At 36.5% G+C, this 23,795-nt stretch overlaps 1 protein-coding gene across 1 annotated transcript in view; it reads right to left on the minus strand.

The window, feature by feature from the left end:
* Positions 1–23,795, minus strand: part of LOC116589311 (histone-lysine N-methyltransferase 2B-like) — a 106,695-nt gene that overhangs the window by 859 nt on the left and 82,041 nt on the right. The gene's annotated exons all lie outside the window — the stretch shown is intronic.

A 23,795-nucleotide genomic window follows, 5' to 3' on the forward strand; every position in this document is an offset into this window, starting at 1 on the left:
TTTTATGTTTTCCACCTACAGAATACGTTGTATATGTAGCACAAAAACAAAACCAAAAACTAAAAAAAGAGGTTACTGAATGATCTGAATGTTTCTAATTATCTGGATGCTTAACAAACCAAAGACCAAATAATTAGATGATTTGTCCAAATATTTTTGAATTTTCATGTTGATATATGCCAGCTGCTATGGTCTGAATTTTTGTATTCTCCCCCAATTTATGTGTTGAAATCCTTTTTTTTTTTTCTTTCCAAATTTTAAGTATGCTTCAAATCCAATGTGGGACTCCAACTCACGACCAAGAGTCACAGCCAGCCAGGTATCTGCAAATGTTAAAATCCTAATGCCCATGATGATGGTACTGAGGGGTGAATAGCATTAGTACCTTTATAAAGAGGACCCAGACAGTGTCCTTGCCCTCTTCACCACATGAGGACACAGTGAAAAGATGTCCATCCGTGAACCAGGAAGCTCTCGTCCTAGTTGCCAGCACCACAATCCTGGACTTCTCTGCCTCTAGAACTGTGGAAAATAAATTTCTGCTGTTTATCAGCTACCTAGTCTGCGATACTTTGTTACAGCAGCTCAAATGGACTGAGCCCACAAACATGATTGGCTATAAAAGGCAGGCAAGTGCTTTCAAGCCTTATTGAATTTTTTTATTCTATAATGAACGAAGATTCTATTTAATACAAAGTGGGAAGCTGACCCACTGACATTACCCCAACCAAGAGCAAATCTAGTGGAACTATGGAGCAGTTTAAAGTCAAATAAAGAGAGGATTGGGAGGGAGACAAACCATAAGTGACTCTTAATCTCACAAAACAAACTGAGGGTTGCTGAGGGGAGGGGGTTTGGGAGAAGGGGGTGGGATTATGGACATTGGGGAGGGTATGTGGTTTGGTGAGTGCTGTGAAGTGTGTAAACCTGGTGATTCACAGACCTGCACCCCTGGGGATAAAAATATATGTTTATTAAAAAAAAAAAAAAAAAAAAGAGAGAGGAAGAGAGAGGATTTAGTTTCTCCTTAAGAGGATGCCTTCACAAACTGTGTGGTACGAATGTATTCCCTGTCAAAAACGTCTTTTTGCTGTAGAACTGAACTTTTCAAACTTAGAGGTTAGTAAGTGGTGGTTAGGAATTCCATACCCAGTACACGTACACACACCTACACACGTGTACACACACCCACACATGCATGTGCTGTGGAGTGCACACACATGCACACACACATGCCCATCTTGTCCTCCTTGTAGGTCTCCCAAATTCCTAATCCATTTTTTCTTCCTGAAGTCAGTAGATTTTAAAGCAAAGTTCAGTCAAATTTCTTTCTGGATACACACATAGCATTGGCTGATGTTTAACAGAAAAAATGATTTTCCCCCTAATTTGGCATTCTCCCTCCCTCTTGGCACTTTAATATTGGATTCAAATCCATTAAAGGTAATAAAAATATGGAGTACTGATCTGGCATTTTTGTCTTGTCCTTAATATTAACTATTCCTTCTTGAAGTTGTAAAACAGATGAATAGCTTCCTTATATTTTATAACAACTGTTGAAGATTTTTTAGGTGTGTTTGATTGACATTTAACCATCACAGCAATATTTTAAGGTAGGTTTTATTATCTTCATTTTACAGGGTTTTGATAATTCAAACAAATCATCTATACAAGAAGCTGGAAGGTGTAACTGGGGTCAAATCCAGCCCTAATTTAAAAGTGTGTACTCAAAAAAGTCTTCACTTGTACATGGTTTCCTGGACTCTGTTTAAAAGATAATTCTGCCTAAACATCTACTTTTAATAGTATTTGAATACCAATTTGGAAAAAAAAAATTAATGAAATATTTAATAAGGTAGATCAATGTTCTGTGTTGAAACCATATATATCTTGGGTTTAGAGTTGTTAGATGAGCAAAACCAAACGCAATTATTGCATATAACATATGTAATGTGCTGGTTTTAAATCTTGACATAAAGGATCAACACAGTTAATAAATTAAGAAAAAATAGAGAAGGGACATTTGTATCTATCTCAACTGGTTCCAGACTTTTATGACACTAGAGCATCTGTGCCATTTTTTTTTTAAATGATTTTTCTGCCTCAGCATCAAATGCCATTCTTGCTTTGTTCTTACCATCCAAATCTTTTCTGATGCTTTCAAAATTATCTTTGCTGGCAAGTCAGCGAAATTAAACATTTAAAATCCTACCTAGATTGAGAGAAAATGATAAGAATCAACAAATGGGCTGACTTATCTACTTGGAAACTCAGATTTGGATATATTGTGTATTTGTGTGTATGCATGTGTGTATTTCCCAAATTATAGCTACGATTTAATTAGCTGAATAAATAACACTTACATTATGGAGTTATTCTTATCATTTTTGTTGATAAAGTTTTATCTAAATAAAGTTTTCTTTTCTTTTTTTTTTATTACCTGCAGAGAAACAATTGTACTCTTCCATTTTCTACATTTCTAAGTCAGTCATGTGATGATATACGTTTTTCTCTTTTGCTTTCCTATATACGTGTCTTTCCTTCTAAGGCAGTCAAGTCATCTGCTTGATGTGGGGTAGAGGTAGGTAGGATAAGACCCTCTATGTTTGTCTTTTTTTTTTTTAAGATTTTCTGTCTTTGTCAGAGAGAGAGAGTAGCTAGAGCGAGCACAGGCAGGCAGAGAGGCAGGCAGAGGCAGAGGGAGAAGCAGGCTCCCTGCCCAGCAAGGAACCCGATGTGGAACTCGATCCCAAGACGCTGGGATCATGACCTGAGCCTAAGGCAGCTGCTTAACCAACTGAGCCACCCAGGTGTCCCAGTGTTTGTCATTTAAAGGGTCATTTTGTCATAGGGCTTAAAGTCAGGCAATCTTGAGAAAGAAAGGTTTTTTGTTTTTTTTTTTCCTTAAAGATTTTATTTATTTACTTACTTGAGAGAGAAAGAGAGAGAGGACGAGTAAGCAGGGGGAGGGGCAGAGGGGGAAGGGAGAGAGCAGGGGTGGGGGGAAAGAATGTTTAGCCAGCTCCACGCTGAGCACAGAGCCCTTCATGGGGCCCCATCCCACAACCTGGAGATCAGGACCTGACTGAAAACAAGAGCTGGGCACTTAACAGACTGAACTACCCAAGCACCCAGAAAAAGAGAGGATTTCTAAATTCCTTTAATTCTCCTTTATATATATAAAGACTAGACCTCATGGATTAATCTATTATTTGGAGTCTGGCCCAGATCCAGAAGCTTGGTAACTGAAGGATGAAACATTAAAATGGTTCATTGATTTTTACTTTTCATCTTGATGTTTGTTAGTGAGCATAAATGGCTATGTTTGCATATAATTTTATACAAAGGCATTTGAAATCAGGTAGAAATGACAAGAGGAAGAAAGCCTTATTTGTTTATTCCTTTGGCAAAGGCAAAAGAGATGGAGAGAACGAAGAGCCGAGTGGAAGAGGAAAGTGACTGTTTTCTCCACCCAGCTGCTTGAGGTCAGTCCCAGGGAGAGGAGCTTTAGGACGTCCTACCTGAAGGAACTCTCAGTGTTTTTGCTTATGCTTTTGGGAAGAGATTACTGTGCCAAGTAATCCCATACCAACATGTGGTGACCCAGTAGTGTCACGAGGGCCGCTTGGCTGGAACAGGCCCAGTTTACAATCCCAACTCTCCCTAGGTTACTTATGGCATGGAAGATGAGCTGATAAAAAAAAAAAAAAAAAAAAAAAAAAACAAGAAAAAAACACAACAAAACGGGCCTACGGGGAGCAAAATGACTTAGGCACAGAAACTTGTAAGGTTTTCTGCTTTAACCAAGTGTTGGAAGAGGGAAGCATCAATTTATGTGACATCAGAGACTGATGGACCCAAATACCAAGATCCTAGACAGACTGAATTCATAGGGCCATTAGGCACACAAAGCTGAGAAATAAGTGACTATGAGAAACGGCAGCCACAGGGTGGCCCATAGCAAGGGACTGAACTGCCATCCTGAGAAGAGGCAGTTAGAGAAGGTAAGCCACACAGAGGAGGTCACATCTGAGCGATGGTAAGGGCATAGCCTCACCTTCAGGATAGAGCCTTAGGAGGAGAGGGAACACTGGGTACAAAGGGCCAGGAAAGGAACAAGTACAACATGCTCAAGGAGGAAAAAAATCCCAGCATGCTTGTGGTGTAGTAATCCAGGGCACAGTATGGTGGGGGGTAAGAGTGGGGGTTTGTGGGGGAGGGGAGGAAGGACTGAGGCAGATAGCGGCTGGGTGATGTTGGGTCCCATAAGCCACAATAAAGTCCCACAATAAAGTCCCAGACTTTATTCACGGTACAGTAGAGATACCCAGGTTTTGACCAGGGGACGCTATGACCTGATGAAAATTTTAAAAATTTCATTTCAGTTATTCTGTAAAACATTTAGCAGAGAGGCTAGCCCAGAAGCAGCAGCCTGACTAAAGGCGACCGTAGCAGTTGAGCTGAGAGATGATGGTGATTGTAAGTTTAGCGGCAGTGACAGTGGAGAGAAGTGTTTGGATTTGGGATATATCTGAATAAAGTAAACATAAATAAAATAAACATCCTATCCATTCATTTCACCATTTCACAAACACAAATGCATCTGTGAGCCATCATGATAGGGTGGGCTATGTTTCTTTCCTTAGCAAAGGGTCAATTTGAAAAATAAAAATTACGTAGATATTTATGTAAGGTACTTCAGTCATTTTGAGTAAAATTTACCAAAAGGTAAAAATATGGAGACATTTGTTTTATGTAGTGAAAAAAAATATGTTGAGCCAATTGATTAAAGACAGTATAAATGATTAAGAAAAGTACTGTATTATTTTCATAAATGAAAGAATAAAGAAATGGACAAAAGGAGCATTACTTTTCTCAGAAAGAAGAGTACTCTCGAGGACTCCGATGATGTTGTTAGAAACATCTCAGATATATTTGAAATTGAATTTCACTAATAAGTTTCTGAATTCACCAAATGTGATGAAAGGACATTGAATTTTGAATAAATAAAGATAATCCTTTCATGCAGTTTATAGTAATAAGTGAGATTTGCTGCCAGAAGAGGTCACTGAGCCAATTTCTGTGGCTATACTTTAAACAGAATTTTATGACTTCAGAATTGCTAGACTGTGTCCTCAAGCCTTCTTTAGTTCAACATACATTTCTAAAAATGCATTCTGTCTAACATCGGCTAGGTGCTATGGCTAAAAGGGTGGCCAAAATACTCTCCTATCCTTGAAGAGTTCATAGTGAAGAGGAGGGAAGAAAGAAAGAGAAATGAAGAAATCGGTACTAAATGTCTGGCTAGGGGCACGTATACAGCAGCGTTCAACATCAACTTAGCTGAAGCTTGATAGTGTAAAATGAACGTTGAATGGCGGGGGGGCAGGGGCACTGTGCAGGATGAGCACAGATAAAGAATACGGAGATATTAAAGGTTGGGACTAAAAACTAATGGCTCCAGCGGAGCAGAGAGAGATAGGCAGTGTGGTGAAGCACAAGCAGGAGGCAGCAGAAAGGAGCAAGGGCCAGCTGCTGGAGGGGCTCACGCTAAAACCTTGAACCTCATTAACACAAATAATAACACCCCCTCGTAATAAAAGAGTGCTCACTATGAAACAGGCACAATTTTAAGGTTTTATATATATAATCTCAGTCTATCAATAAGCCTATGAGATACTATTCCAGTTGCCGAGAAGAGGAATATGAAGCAGAGAGGTTAAGCCATTGACCCAAGGTCACCCAGCTTGGAAACAGTGTCGCTGGACTGCAACCAAAGCAGACTGATTCCAGAGCCCTACTCTCGGTCACGCAGGTATGTCTGGTGAGATCAGTGTTCGATAGTTTAGCTGCAAAAGGCTTGTTGCTTGTTTGTTTTGCATAATTTACAGGGAAAAGGAGTACTTTGTTTTTCTCCCAGTACAAAATGTTGGTTTGCTTTTTAAATTGAGTGGAAATGGGAATAAGAATCCTGAAATTAAAAGCACAAAGTGAGTGAGGAGGGAAAGGGAAGGAAAGAAATGACGTTTCTTGAGCATTTTGCTTACTGTGTGGCTAGAGGGTGAATGTTCACCTTCCTTGGTCTGTAGATACCTGTGCAAAGCTGGGGAAAGGAGTGATTATGGGAGAGGTATATGCTTTGTGCTCGCTTCTACAACTCCTTACATATTTTCATGGTCTGAATTCTTTTGCAGGTTAGGCTTTCCTGTTGCTCCCTTCCCTTTCCTATTACGTAGCTGGCTTTGATATCTGCCCTGACCTTATTCCTTAGGGGAATATGATGCGGAGCTGTGTGAACAGCACGAAACAGGATTGGTGTTCAGGAAGAGAGCTAGCCCTGAGTGTTTCGAATTCTTCTACTTCCTTAGCTGCTGTAGGAAAAAAGGATTAGTAGCATTTAGGACCATTAATAACCATCAATGTCTTGAGGACTTAAAATATATTTATGTTTGGATACAGGCTAGTAATTGCTATCATAGAAGATATTGGAAATTAGTTCATATTTTATACATGTATTTTATCCATAGAGTATTTTTTTAAATATTTTTTTTTATTTGAGAGAGAGATCACAAGTAGGCAGAGAGGCAGGCAGAGAGAGAGGAGGAAGCAGGCTCCCCGCTGAGCAGAGAGCCTGATGTGGGGCTCGATCCCAGGACCCTGAAATCTTGACCTGAGCCGAAGGCAGAGGCTTTAACCCACTGAGCCACCCAGGTGCCCCTATCCATAGAGTATTTTTAACACACACTTTTTGAGGATGGGAGGGAGAGTTGCTTTGTTCTTTTAAAACCTATAAAAACCTTCAGGGCAAACTATTGAGCCTCTCCCACCTGGGGCTTGAAATATTACTGTAAATCTCATTGTGTATTCATCCTGGAACATTTGTTTTACTCAAAGATTCGGGAAAAAGAAATTTGTTCTAAAATAAATATCACAAGTACAGTGCAGAATGTACATACATTTTAAAAGATACTTATTTATTTAACCAAGTGTTTATTGAATCTCTACTGTGATAGATGGTGCTCTGGTTATTGGGATTAAAGCAGTTATTTCCAGATATTTATATTATGCTGGTTTGTGAGAAAAGGATATAGTTATGTTTTAACATGTGTATGGGGAATCTCTTTTTTAATAGTTTCATTGAGAAATAATAAACATACATCACTGTATAAGCTTAAGGTGTACATCATAAAGATTTACTTTACATATATGGTGAAATGATTCCCACAAAAGGTTCAGCTAACATCTATCATATCATATAGATATAATTAAAAAAGAGAAGAAAAACAAATTCCTTGTGATGAGACCTCTTAGGATTTACTTTCTTAACCACTTTCCTATATACATCATACAGCAGTGTTATCAACAGTCATCATATTGCACAGCACATCCTGGTACTGATGTATCATTCCTTTTTTATCGAAGTACAGTTGACATACAATATTGTATTAGTTTCAGGTGTACAAAAGAGTGATTCTCGACATTCATATACATTACAAAATGCTCACCGTGGAAGATGTAGTTGCCGTCTGCCACCTTACAAATTTATTTTAATATTATGGACTGCATTCCCTATGCTATACTTTATACCCCCATACTTATTATCTTATATTTGGAAGTTTGTAACTTTTGACAGCCTCTCTCCCATTCTTCCTATCCCAACATCCTCCTTTGATGACCATAAGTCTGATCTCTTTTCCTGAGTTGGTTTTTTGTTTTGTTTTATTTTGTTTAGATTTCACATGTAAAGAAGATGATTCATATAATATTTGTCTTTCTCTGTCAGACTTATTTCACTTAGCGTAAAGCCTTCAAGATTCGCTCGTCTTGTTGCAAATAGTGGGATTTCTTTCTTTTTTTCTTTTTTTTTTTTTTGGCGGAAGAATATTTATGGCTCAGAATTTCTTTATCCATTCATGGACACTTAGGTTGTTTTCGTGTCTTGGTTAGTGTAAATAATGCTGCTATGACCACGAAGATGCAGATATGTTTTTGCTTCCTTTGGATGTATTCCCAGAAGAGGAATTCTGAAGTCATATGGTAGTTCCATTTTTAATCTTTTGAAAATCCTCCATACTATTTTCCATAGTGGCTGTACCAGTTTATAACTCACCAGCAGTTCACAGGTTTCCCTTTACTCCACATCCACTCCAGCACTCATCTTTTTGATGATGTCCCTTCGAACAGGTGTGAAGTGATATCTCATCGTGGTTTTAATTTGCATTTCCCTAGTAACTAGGGATTCTGGGCATCTTTTCATGTACCTGTTGGCCTTTCATATATCTTCTTTGGAAAAACGTCTATTCTGTCCCTTGCCCATCTTTAATTGGGTTATTGTTTTTTTTTTTTTTTTCCCCCTAGAGTTGGGTAAGTACTTTATATATTTTGGACATTAACTGCTTATCACATATATAGTTTGGAAATATTTTTCCTCATTCCATAGGTTGTCTTTTCTTTTGCCATACAAAGACTTTTTAGTTTGATGTACTCCCATTTGTTTACTTATTATTTTGGTAGTTACAGTGTCATATTCAAAAGATCATTTCCAAGATTCACGTCAGGGTGCTTTATTCCTGTTTTCTTCTAGGAGTTTCATGGTTGCATTTATGACATTTAAGTCTTTAATTCAGTTCAAGTTTTTTCTAAGTTTTTATTTAAATTCTAGTTAGTTACCATACATGGGATATTAGTTTCAAATGTACCCTATAGTGATTCAGCACTTCCATACATCACCCAGTGCTCATCAGAAGTGCCCTCCTTAATCCCCATCACCTTTTACACCCACCCCCCATCCACCTCCCCTCTGGTAGCCATCAGTTTGCTCTCTAGAGTTAGGGGTCCATTTCTTGTTTTACCTTTCTTTCTTTTTTTCCCCCTTTGCTCATTTGTTATTTCTTAAATTCCACATATGAGTGAAATCTTTCTTTGACTGACTTATTTCATTTAGCATACTACCTCTCTCTAGCTCCATTTATGTCATTGCTAAAAGCAAGATTTCATTCTTTTTTTTTTTTTTTAATGGCTATGTAATTTCTAGCTAATTTTGCCAGTGGTGTAATATAGGGGTCCATTTCATTCTTTTCACGTGTGTGTCCAGCACCAGTTATTGAAGACACTGTCTTTTCTCCATTGAGTTTTCTTGTTTCCCTTGTCAGATATTAGTTGACTGTATATGTTTTGGTTTACTTCTGAGCTCTCAGTTCTGTTCCATCGGTCTGTCTGTTTTGATTACTATAACTTTATAGTATAGCTTGAAATCAGGAAGTATGATGCCTCCTGCTTTGTTCTTCTTTCTCAGGGTTTCTTTGGCTAGTTAGGATCTTTTATGATTCCATATAAATTTTAGGAGTGTTTTGTCTATTTTTTAAAAAAATTCTATTGGAAAATTGATTGGGATTGTATTAATCTATAAATGACTTTTTGTAGTATTGGCATATTAACAATATTAATTCTTCTAATCCATGAACACAAGATACCTTCCCATTTATATGTTTTTTTTTTATCTCTTTTACCAGTGTTTTATAGTTTTCAGTGTATAGGTCTTTCAAATCCTTGGTTAAATTTATTCCTAAGTATTCTATTGTTTTTGATGTTATTGCAAATGGGATTTGTTTGTTTATTTTTCAGAAAATTTATTGTTAGTTTGTGGAAATGCTACTGACTTTTATTTGTTAATTTTGTATCCTACAACTTTATTGAATTGTTGATTAGATCTAACACTTTTTGGTCACGTCTTTAAAATTTTCTATATATAAGATCATATCATCCTCAAAAAGACAATTTTACTGCCTCTTTACTAATTCTGATATCTTTTGTTTCTTTCTTTCTTCCTTTTTTTTTTTTTTCATTAGGACTTCCCAATACCATATTGAATAGGAAAGGAATAGTGACAATGAGTATTTTTGCCTTGTTCTGATCTTAGAAGAAAACTTTTCAACCTTTTACCATTGAGTATGATGTTAGCTGTGGGCTTTTATTATATGGCATTTATCAGGTTGAGATATGTTCCTTCTGTGACCAATTTGTTGGGTTTTTATCATAAATGAATGCTAAATTTTGTCAAATGCTTTTTCTGCATCCATTGATGTGCTAGAATTCTTTTCTTTCATTTTGTTAATGTAGTGAATCACACTTATTGATTTAGGTATGTTGAAACATCCTTGCATCCCATGGATGAATCTCATTTGATCATGCTGAATGATCCCATTAATGTGCTGCTGGATTTAGTGTCCTTTTATGGTTTTGGTATAAGGATAATGCTGGCATTGTAAAATGAGTTTGGGAGTATTCCCTTCTCTTTGATTTTTTTGAAAGAATTTGGGAAGGGTTGGTATTAATTCTCCTTTAAATGTTTGGTAAAATTTACTAGTGAAGCCATCTGGTTCTAGGTTTTTCTTTGTTGGGAAATTGTGGATTGCTGATTTAATCTCCTTACTAGTAACTGGTCTATTCAGAGTTTCTATTGCTATGGGAAATATTACCATGGAATTTAATTTATGAATATTTTGGCTTCATAAATTAGACAAATAAAGTATGAATGTTTTGATGTAGACCAGGAATTAGCAAACTGTGCACTAAAGAAGTAGGTGGTAAATACTTTAAGCATTACAGTCCAAAAGGTAAAGTCAAGGATTTCTATAGGTTCTCATTTATTGTATAGTTTCTGTCATAATTCCTCAATTCTGCTGTTGTAGTGTGAAAGCAGATAAATAATACATAAACAAATAGCTGTGACTATGTTCCAGTAAACTCTTATTTACAAATATTAGCAGCAGGTCAGATTTGGCCCATGAACCATATTTGCTACCTTCCGGTTTAGACCATAATGAACTTTTTAAAAAAAATTTTACTGAGAGAGATGGATCTAAAAATGGTGATATTTTTCACATCTTTTAATTGAATCAATAAAGTTTAAGCACTTAATTTCCTGATTTCTCTAGCTCTGCTGGGAGGTGTGGGGGGGCAGTTCTTAAGGGTTCTTAAGTTGGGGGAGGCAATGAGAGATAAGTGCTGACTTGTGATGTGACAGGCCAAGAAAAAACAGGCCAGTTGGTAGCCCAGTGGCTGTCATGAATAGGATGAGCATGGGCTGAGCTCCAGTGGCTGCTCCCAAAAAGCAAGTGCACTTCTTGCTTGTTCAGATGGTGTTTTGATTTCTGATCCTACTTGTTAAAACCCTCCCTGGAAGAAGAATCTTGAAATGGGAGATATGAACTAAAATCAGGATAAAGATTGCATGGATACTTATATCCATATCCTCAGTCACACTCATCTAGAAAGAGATACCTGACTGGGACCAAAGATGGGAGACATGCCAGGGACAGATGGCTAGTGACACTGGATCTTTTCTTCTTTGTCTATGACAATAATGAAAAAAAAAAAGGGACACTTTCCTTTATAAACCGGTGTTGTAAGAATGTTAGTGAGATTCAGCCAGGTAGGCGGAATAAGGGAGGGTTTTTCATAAGCCATCTTTGTCCTCTGCACGGACACCTTTCTCCCCCCAGTTCTTCTGACAAAATCAGTGAAAGCATTGAGAAAATAGAAGGAAAATAGTAAAGAAGGGAAGGAAAACAGAAGAGAAGCAGGGGCATAGGAGGAGAGAGAAGGATGAAGCAAAGAGAAGTCTGTGAATATTTTTCCTGGGATCCAAGCATGCTGCCTGCCCTCTTTGGCCAGACTCCCAGAACTCTGGGGACATTGGGAGGTGCTTCAGGCTTTCTCTCTTATGTCCTTTGGATAAATTCTTTTGGAAGTAGTTGACAGCCATTGAACAGGTTCTCCCAGTGTACTGCAAAGCCTAGAGATTACCAGTATTGAAGAGGTTAGGATCCACTGGTCTGTCCCCTTTAATCCTGGGTTCTTAAACATCAATAAGCATAAGAATCATCTGAATAGAGTATTAAAAATAGATTCATGAACTAGCTTTCTAGAGATGTTGATAAATAGGTTTGGGGTAGGGACCAGAATTTCCACATACGAGAAGCCCTCTACTTCGCAGTGGTATTTGGTGTGTATGTTTGGGGAGCCACACCGTAAAAAGTCACAGCTACATCACTTCCAGATGTTATACAGTTAGTTAGGCATTAACAAGAAGGGATAAAGCAGATGCTGGCCACATCCTTCAACATTCCCCACCCCAACGGTTAATAGCCACACCTTCAGAACTATCTCTTAGGGCTAACAGAACAGGAAAGGCCTAGCCAGAGAGCTGGCTGAAAAGCCACGAGGGGTCTCCCACGAGTGGAACACGTACAAGAGAAGCAACTTGCCCTTAAGTCCACTACAAAAGCTTCTTAGAAACTCAGAAATATACATTACATAAATAAATACAATTATAACAGAATGTATCATGGATAGGCACATGTGCAAAAAACCCCAAAATGTTATATAACCACCAGCTGTCAGTCACAAATGCCAATACAATCCAGATTTACATGTAGGCTTAGAAAGGATGCAGCTAGAGCTTCTCAGAGCCACTGCCACTCTTGCACCCTCAGTGGCCCATTGCAGTCTTGAAAGGGTGATATATTTATCTACTTCTCTACTCGTTAAACTCTAGCTCCCCATTCCAGTCTTGGATTTCCAGTTCTTTGGTGCATCTGGAAAAAGACTGGAGCAACCCATCAACACAGAGTGCTCAAAACAGTTGAATAAAAGGCGCCATAGGAACTCATATGATTACTTAAATATTAAATTTTTTTCTTGAGTATAAATTAATTACATCAGAATAAATGTTTCGCTATAAATTTTAATTATAAAACTTAAGTTGTAGCTTTCTAATTCAGACCAAAGCCTCTTGGAGTATCAATAATCAAAATAATAACATTTAGCATAATATTTTTTTGTAATCAACAGAGAAGAAATGCTAAACCTAACAAAAATATGAATGGATATTTTATACCATGGCAACTTAATTTAGAGTAATGTATTTCCTTTTTTCTAAAGTTGTATTAAAACTGATGAAAGAGTCTGAAAAATCAGAATTTCTTATTAAATTCTGTTTCTTTTTTTTTTTTAAGATTTTATTTATTCAGTCGACAGACAGAGATCACAAGTAGGCAGAGAAGCAGGCAGAGAGGGGAGGAAGCAGGCTCCCTGCTGAGCAGAGAGCCAGATATGGGATCAATCCCAGGACCATAGGAGCCACCCAAGTGCCCCTTAAATTCGGATTCTTAAACTAATAATGTTCTGAGAAAGAAAAAGAATCCATTCCAATTATAGCTGCAATTGCTACATTAAATAAAATCATTCTGGCTATGTATTCATTGCATGTGATTTATGAATAAATCAAATTATTTAACAAAGGAAATACATTTATTGTTCAGGGTATAGGCCAATTTTATGACAAAGTTGTACTCTGAAAAGCATTTTGCATATAGGGAAAAGCATTTTGTTTTAAAATGCATTCATTTCTTTTTGAATAATTTTAAAACTTGAATTTCAGGATTTTAATGGCCTAAGTAAAGTTATCACATCCTTTGTCCCTACCCCACTCAGGGATAAGTCTTTCAGGATTGTGAATAACTAGTTACTGTACCAAGCAAGCACAGAAGAATCCAGTTTATCTGACTTAAGCTTTTCAAAGACTCTTTTGGTTTATTTCTATTTCTTCTTTTCATCTACACTTAGGAAGTATTTTGGAAGAAAAGAAATCCAGGCCTCCCCAAATCATTTATATTTGTGTAGTTTTCTGTTGCCAAAATTTCTGCCTGAATATCCATTATGTTTTCCATACATGAAATCTAAATCCACAATAACATGAAAAAAATAAAGTATAAAGCCATTATTCATATAATTTGATCCAAAGAAAATATTTAAATAGTTATCATAAAAGCAAAAAAACATTGTTAAAGGAAAAAAGAATTAGATGTACAGCTTAAGTTTTCTGCATAGTATCTCCTCTTCATTTTGGACCTGGTCCACTCTGGCTAGTGGGTCTTGAGGTAAATCTTGAGCTGTGGGTTTGCTGAAAGTGAGGAGTTGGAAGCTCAGGAAGCAGCTGCCAAGAATGTTCTGACCCCTATAAATCTATTTATTTTTTTTTAAGATTTTTTTTTTATTTATTTGACAGAGATTACAAGTAGGCAGAGAGTCAGTCAGAGAAATAGGAGGAAGCAAGCTCCCTGCTGAGCAGAGAGCCAGATGCGGGGCTCGATCCCAGAACCCGGAGATCATGACCTGAGCCAAAGGCAGAGGCTTTAACCACTGAGCCACCCAGACACCCCAAATCTATTCATTATTAATACATTTGTGTTACAAAGTCCTTCTCTAAAAATGCAAACAAAGTTTAGAGTTACTCGGACTTTCATATAAGTTGATTTAACCAGATGGATCTGGTAGTCCTTCTAAACAACCACCTAGTATTACTTTTCCTCTGCTGTGGATGAAATTGTGCCCCCACAAAGAAGTTTTAACGCTCAGTATCTGTGAATGGGACTTGGGAAGAAAGTCTTTGCAGATGAGACAGATTTAGGATAAGGTCACTCTGGATTAGGATTGGCCCTAAATCCAATACCTGTGTTTTTATAAAAAACAAAAACTGTGGAGACATCAAGACACAAAAGGACGACGGCCATGAGAAAGCAGAGTGAGAGACTGGAGTTATGCTCCACAAACCAAGGGGCATTGAGGATTGCTGGCAACCTCCAGAAGCTAGAAGAGGCAAAGGAGGATTTTTCTTGGAAACTTGAGAGCTTTGGAGGGGCCTGGCCCTGTCAACACTTTGATTTTGGACTTCTAACCTCAAGAATTTTGAGAGAATAAATTTCTATTGTTTTAAGCAAATGGTGATTTGGTGATTTATTACAACAGCCCTGTGAGATTAACACAATCTTCACAGATTTAACTTTGATTTGAGTAAGGAGTTACTTGAAGTAATGGTGGGATATGCTACAGTGATGAGTTCTTGAATAACAAGAAGGCAGCATGATAATTCTGTTCACCTGGAAAATGGAAATTAAGAGCAGAGAGGAAGAAGGGAAGTATCTAAAAAATTACATATGTGTGTGTGTGTGTGTGTGTGTGTGTGTGTGTGTGTGTGTTATTCTGACTGAAAGTCTTCCTAGATAAGTCTGTTGCATTATAATATTTCTGAAATATTCCCTGGGCTCCTTCCTTAGCACCCATTCAGGTGTTTAGGCCATCCTTTGTTCACGACCTCAGCCGGTATTGCAGAGCTGAGAGCAGGTAGCCCATGTGTCTCCTCCTGTCTGTTAAAGGGAGTTGAGATCCTGCCTACTACTCTCTTATTCATTATGTTCTAGTCACTTCTTAAAGTGCCGTCCCATCTCAATATGTAATCTCTATTGGCTTGTTTGGAATGTCAAATATTCTAGTGTAGCTGGATGTGTGGGAGGAATATAAGCTTAAACTACTCTCTCTAGTGCAATGTGAAGATGTTTTTTCCCTTTAAATTTGGCATAATGGGTGGAAACATAATTTCTATGTGCTATTTGATGTGGGTATCAAACCCAACTACATTTCTAAGATTCAATTCAAGTTCAGTGAGCCATATGTAATTATAAACCAAGTCATACATTTAAGGTTATTCCCATATTCAACTCTAAGTTAAATGTGATTTTGTTGTAGCAAAGTGTGTCTCAAATGTAGACTCATACACCACTTGGAACAGCTTTGAGAGAAAGAATTTATTACTCTTCTTGAAGAGAAGCACCTGACCATGAAACTCTTATTGGCTACAAATAACCCAAAGCAATGATAGGTTCTAGGAATTGCATAAAAGGAAAAAGAAGCATGTATCAAAAAATTATTCTAGTAAGGAGATAACATCATATGGTTTATTCTGTTTAATGAATGGTTTTGACCACATAATCATTTTTTTTTAAAAAAAACTTAGATTAATTCAGTGCTTTATTTATACATAAAGTTCTTACTTTGGCATTCTAATGAATATGATTATATTTCATCCTTTAAAGATAAAATGTTCATTAGCATATGTCATTTTCAAGAAATAAACAATGATCTTTGCAAGAACACCATTACCTACTTTTATGTATTGATGTAATATTAGGGAATATCTGCATATGATTGGATAAATCAGGGGATTTTTATTATGTTTTACTGAAATATCCACCAATTACGTTTTGAGGCTTAACATACAATTTGCCACCCACACAAGCACTCACACACCCCCCCCACCCCATACCATAGCAAACAAACTGAAATAACTATGAATTAGGTCAGATATATTTTTTTTATTTTTATTTTTTATTCTTATTTTTTTAAGATTTTATTTATTTATTTGACAGACAGAGATCACAAGTAGGCAGAGAGGCAGGCAGAGAGAGAGGGAAGGAAGCAGGCTCCCTGCTGAGCAGAGAGTCTGATGTGGGGCTCGATCTCAGGACCCTGGGATCATGACCTGCTAAAAGCAGAGGCTTTAACCCACTGAACCACCCAGGTGCCCTCAGATATACTTTTAAATACACAATTTCTTTATCATAAGCTAAAAAGATGAATTCCTGGAGATACTACCTGGTAGAAAAGGAGAATGGTGAAGGAGAAAATACTGTTTCTTTGCTCTCCAAATGAAGCAAAAAACCTGTGATCTCCTTAAGGAAATTATTGGTCATGTAACAAAATGTATATTTTTATTTTATATATTTATTTAGTTAGTTTCCTCTGAAAAATTATTCTTGAAGATCTTTTGGTAAAATAGAACACATATATTCATGAACAGGAAAAGATTACTTAGAGATTTATAAACTTAAAATTTTTCAGGATTAAGAACACTCATTAAAATTAAACATTTAGATATAAAACAGTAATATTTAAGAATGGCCATCTGGTTGCAATTACAATTATATATTGAGTAGCAACCTCAATGCCATCTTTATCTTTGTTAACTTCCACTTTCATTCAAACAGCAAGTCTTAATTCTAATTTTTAATAAATGTCCCCCCCCTTCAATCCCATTTCCATTGCCACAACCAAGAACTTCTTCACTTACACAAGGGCAATTACAGTTTTCACACCTTCTGTGTTGTCACCAATAAAGCATTCTAAAACACTGATTGATATACTCAGGTTTAACTCAGACCACTCCATGCTTTAGAAATTTTCAGTAGTTCCTCACTGCCAGAAGCTGAAGTCCAAACAATTTAACATGGAAAGAAAGGTCTTCAAATTTTAACTGTCATCTTCATTTCTGGGCTTATCTGCCATGACTCCTTACTCTATCTCAGTCACACAGAGCTGTATCTCATTTCTTAATTACGTTATATCTTTAGATGGCTTTCAGAGCTCTTGCCCACATTTTCAGTTTTGCTTAGAATATCCTTTAAAACTTGTGAAGTTATGCTCATCCCCAAAGCACAACTCAAAACTTCCCCATTTTATAAAACTTCATTATTGAATCCTCTAAGCTTCCATAGCATTATTTCACAAGGAAGTCAAAGTATTTCTCTTACTTTATCTCGTTTTAATAAGTGAATTCTCAATATTTTGTTTCTCCATTAGATTATGACTTTTTAGGGCATTGACTATATTATTTATGTTGTATTCTTGGAGCCTATAAATTACCTTAACCGTAGTATTTGTTCAATATAAATATTTATTAGTGTTTTTAATTCAAAATTATAATTTCTTTAAAGAAATTTTATAAGATGGTAAGAAACTACAAACATGGTCAAATTCTTATGTGCCCATTGCTATTAAAAACATTCTCAGGGCGCCTGGGTGGCTCAGTGGATTAAAGCCTCTGCCTTCGGCTCAGGTCATGATCCCAGGGTCCTGGGATCAAGCCCCACATCAGGCTCTCTGCTCGGCAGGGAACCTGCTTCCTCCTCTCTCTGACTGTCTCTCTGCCTACTTGTAATCTCTGTCTGTCAAATAAATAAATAAAATCTTAAAAAAAAAATTATCCCAATTTTCCTTGGAAATATTATTTTTCCATGTTTATGTAAGTGGTTAAGATGAGTTTTAAAAATCACTTTACCCCCTTTGGTAGTGGATTACAAATGAACTGAACAATTTCCACCCTACTTTAGCATTTGCAGAATGAACAAATAAATATAAGAGGATCTATTGGTATTCCATTGACCTTTCTGGTGCAGACCTCATAAGAATCTCAAGGGCTAGCTTAGAGTTCAATTAATAAAGATTACACATAAGGAACAAGGTCACCTTGTTCTCCCTCCACTGAGTTTTTCAGTCTGTAGTAGATACTAATTACTCAACCAGTGTGGATATTTTATCTGTAAGCATCTTCTTATATACATTGGTTTTAGAAAAAATGGATCTGTGTCTGGCCATCAAAAGGCAGTCATAAGATAAGGGCATTTTATTTTCTATATACTCCAATAAATGTATTAGTATCAGGCAAAGAACAGAAAATTTTAAATTTATATACCTGAGTGCATAAACATTTAGAGACATCGTGATTTTGTTGCATTTATCATTTTCCTATGATTTGGAAGGAGAAACTCCAAATATCAAGTCTATGAATGGAAATGTTGGCAACTGTTCTCTGAGAAGTGTTAATGAGATACTGTTTTTGACATTTTAAGAAGGAATACAAAAGATGCAATATAAAAGGAAGAAAAGGGAAATAACCATAAAAACATATACAGTTTTAGCTTTAAAAAGATGAAATTATCTTTCTGTAATAAAACCAAGTCACATATTCCATATGTGCACAAATTTAAATTAGCAAGAATGTTCTAAGTGAGGCACAAAGAGGTGAAGTGGCTCATCTATTCCCATGAATTGTTGTGAATTATTTTTAGTGATTTACATCCTAGAATAAGCCCAGAGAAAACTGCAAACTTTGTATAGGACTCTACATTCTGAGGTAACATGAGAAAAATCTTTATTCTTAACAGTTGGGCAAATATTTACCGAATAACTACTATTCACAAGCTTCTGAGAATGCAGAGACACAGGGAGCACAGACTCATTGTTCAGGGACTTAACAATACTTGGGAAGACAGATACAAATGAAACTTGGTGTACTGTGGCAAAGACTATGATAGGGACCTGCAGAAAATCTCACGAGAACACAAAGAAGGTATGTATCTTTGAATGTCAGTGAAGGATTTCACAGATGACGTCATGCCTCATCTGAATCATCTAGATTTCAACAAAGCACTTGAAATAATTCCTAATATCTTTGTGGTTAAGATAAGCATATATGGATAGTATTAATGTGTAATTTGTTCAATTTTTAGTTGATATATATTTCCAACCAAACAATACTAGTGAATATCTCTGTGTCAAACTGCAGGAGGCCTCTGGTTTCTATTACTGCACTTTTCTTTGCATCATTTTTAAATCAACTATTTGATGACATGATATTATTTGATATACTTAATAAATCTGGAGATAAACTTAAATGGGGAATTCGAGCTACTATGTCATATAACTTATAAAGAGTTTCATAGATTAGGATACTAGGTTGAAATTGACAAGGGAATTAAATAGTAAAAATATAGAGTTAAGGTTAAATGTCCACTGAGGAAGTAGAAACATGTAATGAATTTAGCTTAATAGACTTTTTGGTAACCAAGATCTAGAATTTATCTAAGTGAAAGATCATCATGGCTCATGTGTGATGGCAACATTGCCTGGAACATTAATGAAATCTAGCATTGTAAGTAGAACTATATAGTCCAAGTTTGGTGTGGGATAAGACATTTAGTTTGGTCTTATAAGTGATACAAAGTGGAAAATTATCAGAGGACTGTGATTTAAAAATTATAGGTTTTAAAAATCATGCTTTACAGGGTTGCCTGGGTGGCACAGTCATGAAGCAGATACTAAGTAGATACCTGAGCCACAGTCTGCCTTAGGCTCAGGTCTTGATCCCAGGGTCCTGGGAGAGCTCAGCATCGGGCTCCCTGCTCAGTGGGAAGGAACCCTGTTTCTCTCTCTCCCAATTCCCTTGCTTGTGTTCCCTCTTTTGTTCGCTCTCTCTGTGTGTGTGTGTGTGTGTGTGTGTGTGTGTGTGTCAAATAAATAAACAAAATCTTTAAAAAAATAATAAAAATAAAAATCATGCTTTATAAATAAAAAGTAAACAAAATGAAAGGTGTTTTGAAAAAGAGCTCTCAGGGGCAGTAATGGGTGCCTAAAATAACCAATTATCCATTCTATTCATTCATTCAATCTAGAAGTCTTATTTTTTCTTTGTGTTTTCTATTTCTCTGTGCTAGATTCGTGCTGGAAATAGGAAATGAATTCGACAAATAGCTAGCCCCTAGGTCCTCTTATTCTAGTACAGTATGTCTGATTTATAAACCAAGCCTATAGACAGTACTTTGAAGTTTGTGCTCCTCCAGAAATGGTATGAATGACTATGTCACTGGATTTTTACATGGAGGATTCTATTAAAAGAAATGGTAGTTTAAAAATATTTAAGAGACTGCCTATGTGACTCAATTGGTTAAACGTCTGCCTTTGAGGTCATGATTCCAGGATCCTGGGATAGAGCCCTGAATCTGGCTCCTTGTTCTGCTGGGAGTCCGCTTCTCCCTTTGCCCCTCCCCCAGGTCATGCTCGCACTTTCTCTCTCTCCAAAATAAATAAATAAATAAATAAAAAGTCAGTGATGAAATACAAAATGAGAATACATTATGTAGGATACTATACCTGGGAGGAAATACTTTTTAAGATTTTATTTATTTGGAGAGACAGAGAGCGAGAGAGAGAGAGATGATAAAGAGAAAGAGGACACAAACGGAGAGGGGCAGTGGGAAACGGAGAAGCAGACTTCAACAAACTACACGATAATACATATTATTATACTAATATTGTATTACTGCTGAGCAGGGAGCCTGACAGATGGCAGGCTCAGATCATGACCTGAGCTGAAGGCAGGCGCTTAATCAACTGACCCACCCAGGCGCCCTGCTGAATATCCTTTTTTGAAGACGATTTTTTATACAAAATTCCCTCATAGAGTAGGAAATTATATTATATTTTATCCTAAGGATCTTAATTTTTATTGCATTTGTTTTGTAATGTTCACTGAAAGTTGTTATCAGCTTTCACCCTCTCACTCCTCTATATCACAAACGAACTAAAAGATGTCTTGGCCTATAATCTCTCTTCTATAAATTATACTCACTAACTCATTCACTCCTGAACCAAATATCTTTTTAAACTATCTTTTATGCAGTGGTATGCAGGTAAATATTTAATAACTAGCTCTCGGGGAAAAGATTCGATTTGTAGTGTTTGGTGAATTCCACAGTGTAAATACTTCCACTAAGGCCAATTTCAAGTTACCAAAGTATGTCACTGAAAGCAGAGTGCAAAGAGAGGCACACAGGGCTCTCTCAAGCTATGATGCTGCTCTGTGATCACATCAATGCTTGCATGATCCTAACACTGTACTAAGTACCAGGTTATTAAGATGACTAAAACTGTTCTGCTCTCAAGGAAGTCTCCTTCTACTAAGGAAGAAGAGGATGTACTACCTGACACTACTCATCTATTCTTGTCTGTAAGTTACATATTGATTAAGCATGTGCACACTAGATGCTGACCTGCATCCTCTAACCCTGGGTTTGACCTTGGATTCCTTCAGCAAATTGTTTCCTATTTATCATGTGCTTCACAGTACATGTTCCATGTCTTGTGCATAGAAGATACTCAATAAATGGTTGGTAAATCTAAAGGACGAAATTGTTGAAAAGAGCTGTCATAATGCATTTATTCACTCTCCATTAAACAGCTGTTTAAATTAATATTTTGGTAACTCACTTTTTATGGATCCTTATTCACTTAATATCTTTGAGGCCGCTTTTATTTTTTTCCTTGGAAGGAATAATTATAGGCTCATAAATAAAATAGACACAAAGAAAGGCATATTTCAGCCTTAGTCTTTGCTGTAGAGATCTTTTCTGTTTTATACATCTTAATTTGTAATCCATAATTTATGAACTCACCTATGCAATTTCTTAACATACATTTATGTGTTTATTGCCAGGACTGGCATATCCCTACTACTTGTCTGGAACATGCTTTATTCAATCCCTATGGTTCTGGACAATGTGGCCAATCATAATATCCATTCCCTCTCATGCAGGGAGAGATGCCCAAACTGCATCCAATGGTAGTAGTCACATGGGAAAGACAAATGATAGCAAGGAATAATCTACAGAAAGAAACATGTTTCAGGGAGATCACACTCCAATAAACACATTTTATGGGGCGCCTGGGTGGCTCAGTGGGTTAAGCCGCTGCCTTCGGCTCAGGTCATGATCTCGGGGTCCTGGGATCGAGTCCCACATCGGGCTCTCTGCTCAGAGGGAGCCTGCTTCCCTCTCTCTCTCTCTGCCTGCTTCTCTGTCTACTTGTGATTTCTCTCTGTCAAATGGATAAATAAAATCTTTAAACAAAACAAAACAAAACACATTTTATGAAGAAAAAGTGACTTTATCAATTCACTCACCAATTTAATAAATATTTGGTAAGCACCTTTAATGTGTAAGAATTGTAGTAAGTCCTGGGGGATACACTGCTTAGAAAACAAGATACAGTCTCTGATTCTATGTGGAGGAGGAGAGATATTAATTGTATAACCTCATAAAAAAATGAGAAATAATTAGTATGGTGCCCAGAGGGAAGTAATAGTATGGAATATTTTAAGAATAAAATGTGCCTCCTGAATAAATGAGGAATGGGATAAGGGATGAAAGCTAAACAGGAATTATGTAAAGAGGAGGAGTAAGGCTCGGATAACCCAAAAAGAAGAAATAACATGCAAAGAGCCTATAGTGAGTCGTAGCAGGACACAGTCAAGTGTGTGAAAGAAGCCAGGCAAGGCTGGAGCACACACAGCTAGGAGAAGTGTAGTATTTGAGAATTCTAGAAATGTTGGCAGAAATCAGATCATATAGAGCTTTAAGATCTATAGCAAAGATTTTGGTATTCATTTTAAAGTTATGAGAAGCCACCAGAATAGCCACTGCAATTTACATTTTTATACTCCTGCTTTAAATAAATATAGCCAGAAACCTGATAACTATATTTTTGTTTATTTTTAAATTGTGGTATCAAAGATAACTTTACTGGTGCACTCAACACTGTTTCATTATATTTTCATGAAGACGTAGGTAGATCTAGTTCTTTCATTTTATCTGCCATTTAGAACTATATTATAAGAATATTTGGAACCTCTTAGACGATTACAAGTTTCTCTTTGATCTGTTAAATGGTAAATGTGTCAATCAGTTTTTTACTGTTAAAATATCATTGTATTTTAGGATACATGTACCTAGCTATAATGTATTTTTTAATCAAACTAGTTATAATGTGATATCTTATCAAAAATCATCTCTGTATTATGTTTATAGTAGCACTAAAATTTGCATTTTTCAAACTGTCTTGATCTGATTTAGGCCCAAGGTTATACTCACAATATAAAATTAGTAAGAAAACTTTATTTCTCAAAGTATTGTCTCCCTCAAAAATTCTTAAAGATTTTAAGTATTTTAAAATTCTGTCTTATAAAACAATCCTATCTTGGTGTTGTCCCTCCCTACATGCTTTTTATTGGGAAAATTCTCGAACTGATAGAAATGCTGAAGCATTATTACAAAGAATATTTGTACACCCTTCAACTAGCTTCATTGTTTAACATTTTGCCATATTTATTTTCTCTCTCTTTCAATTCTCACTCATCTGTTCTCTTCATTCTCTCTCCTCTTAGTCTCTCTTTTTAACACAAAAGCATATTTCAGGTATGATACCTCTTAGCTAAATATTTCAGTTTAATTATCTTAAGCAAAAGAGTATCTAATATGACAACAGTGCCATTATCATACCTCAAA

Source organism: Mustela erminea, chromosome 4 (genome assembly GCF_009829155.1).
Source record: "Mustela erminea isolate mMusErm1 chromosome 4, mMusErm1.Pri, whole genome shotgun sequence".
In the NCBI taxonomy this organism is placed as follows: Eukaryota; Metazoa; Chordata; class Mammalia; order Carnivora; family Mustelidae; genus Mustela; species Mustela erminea.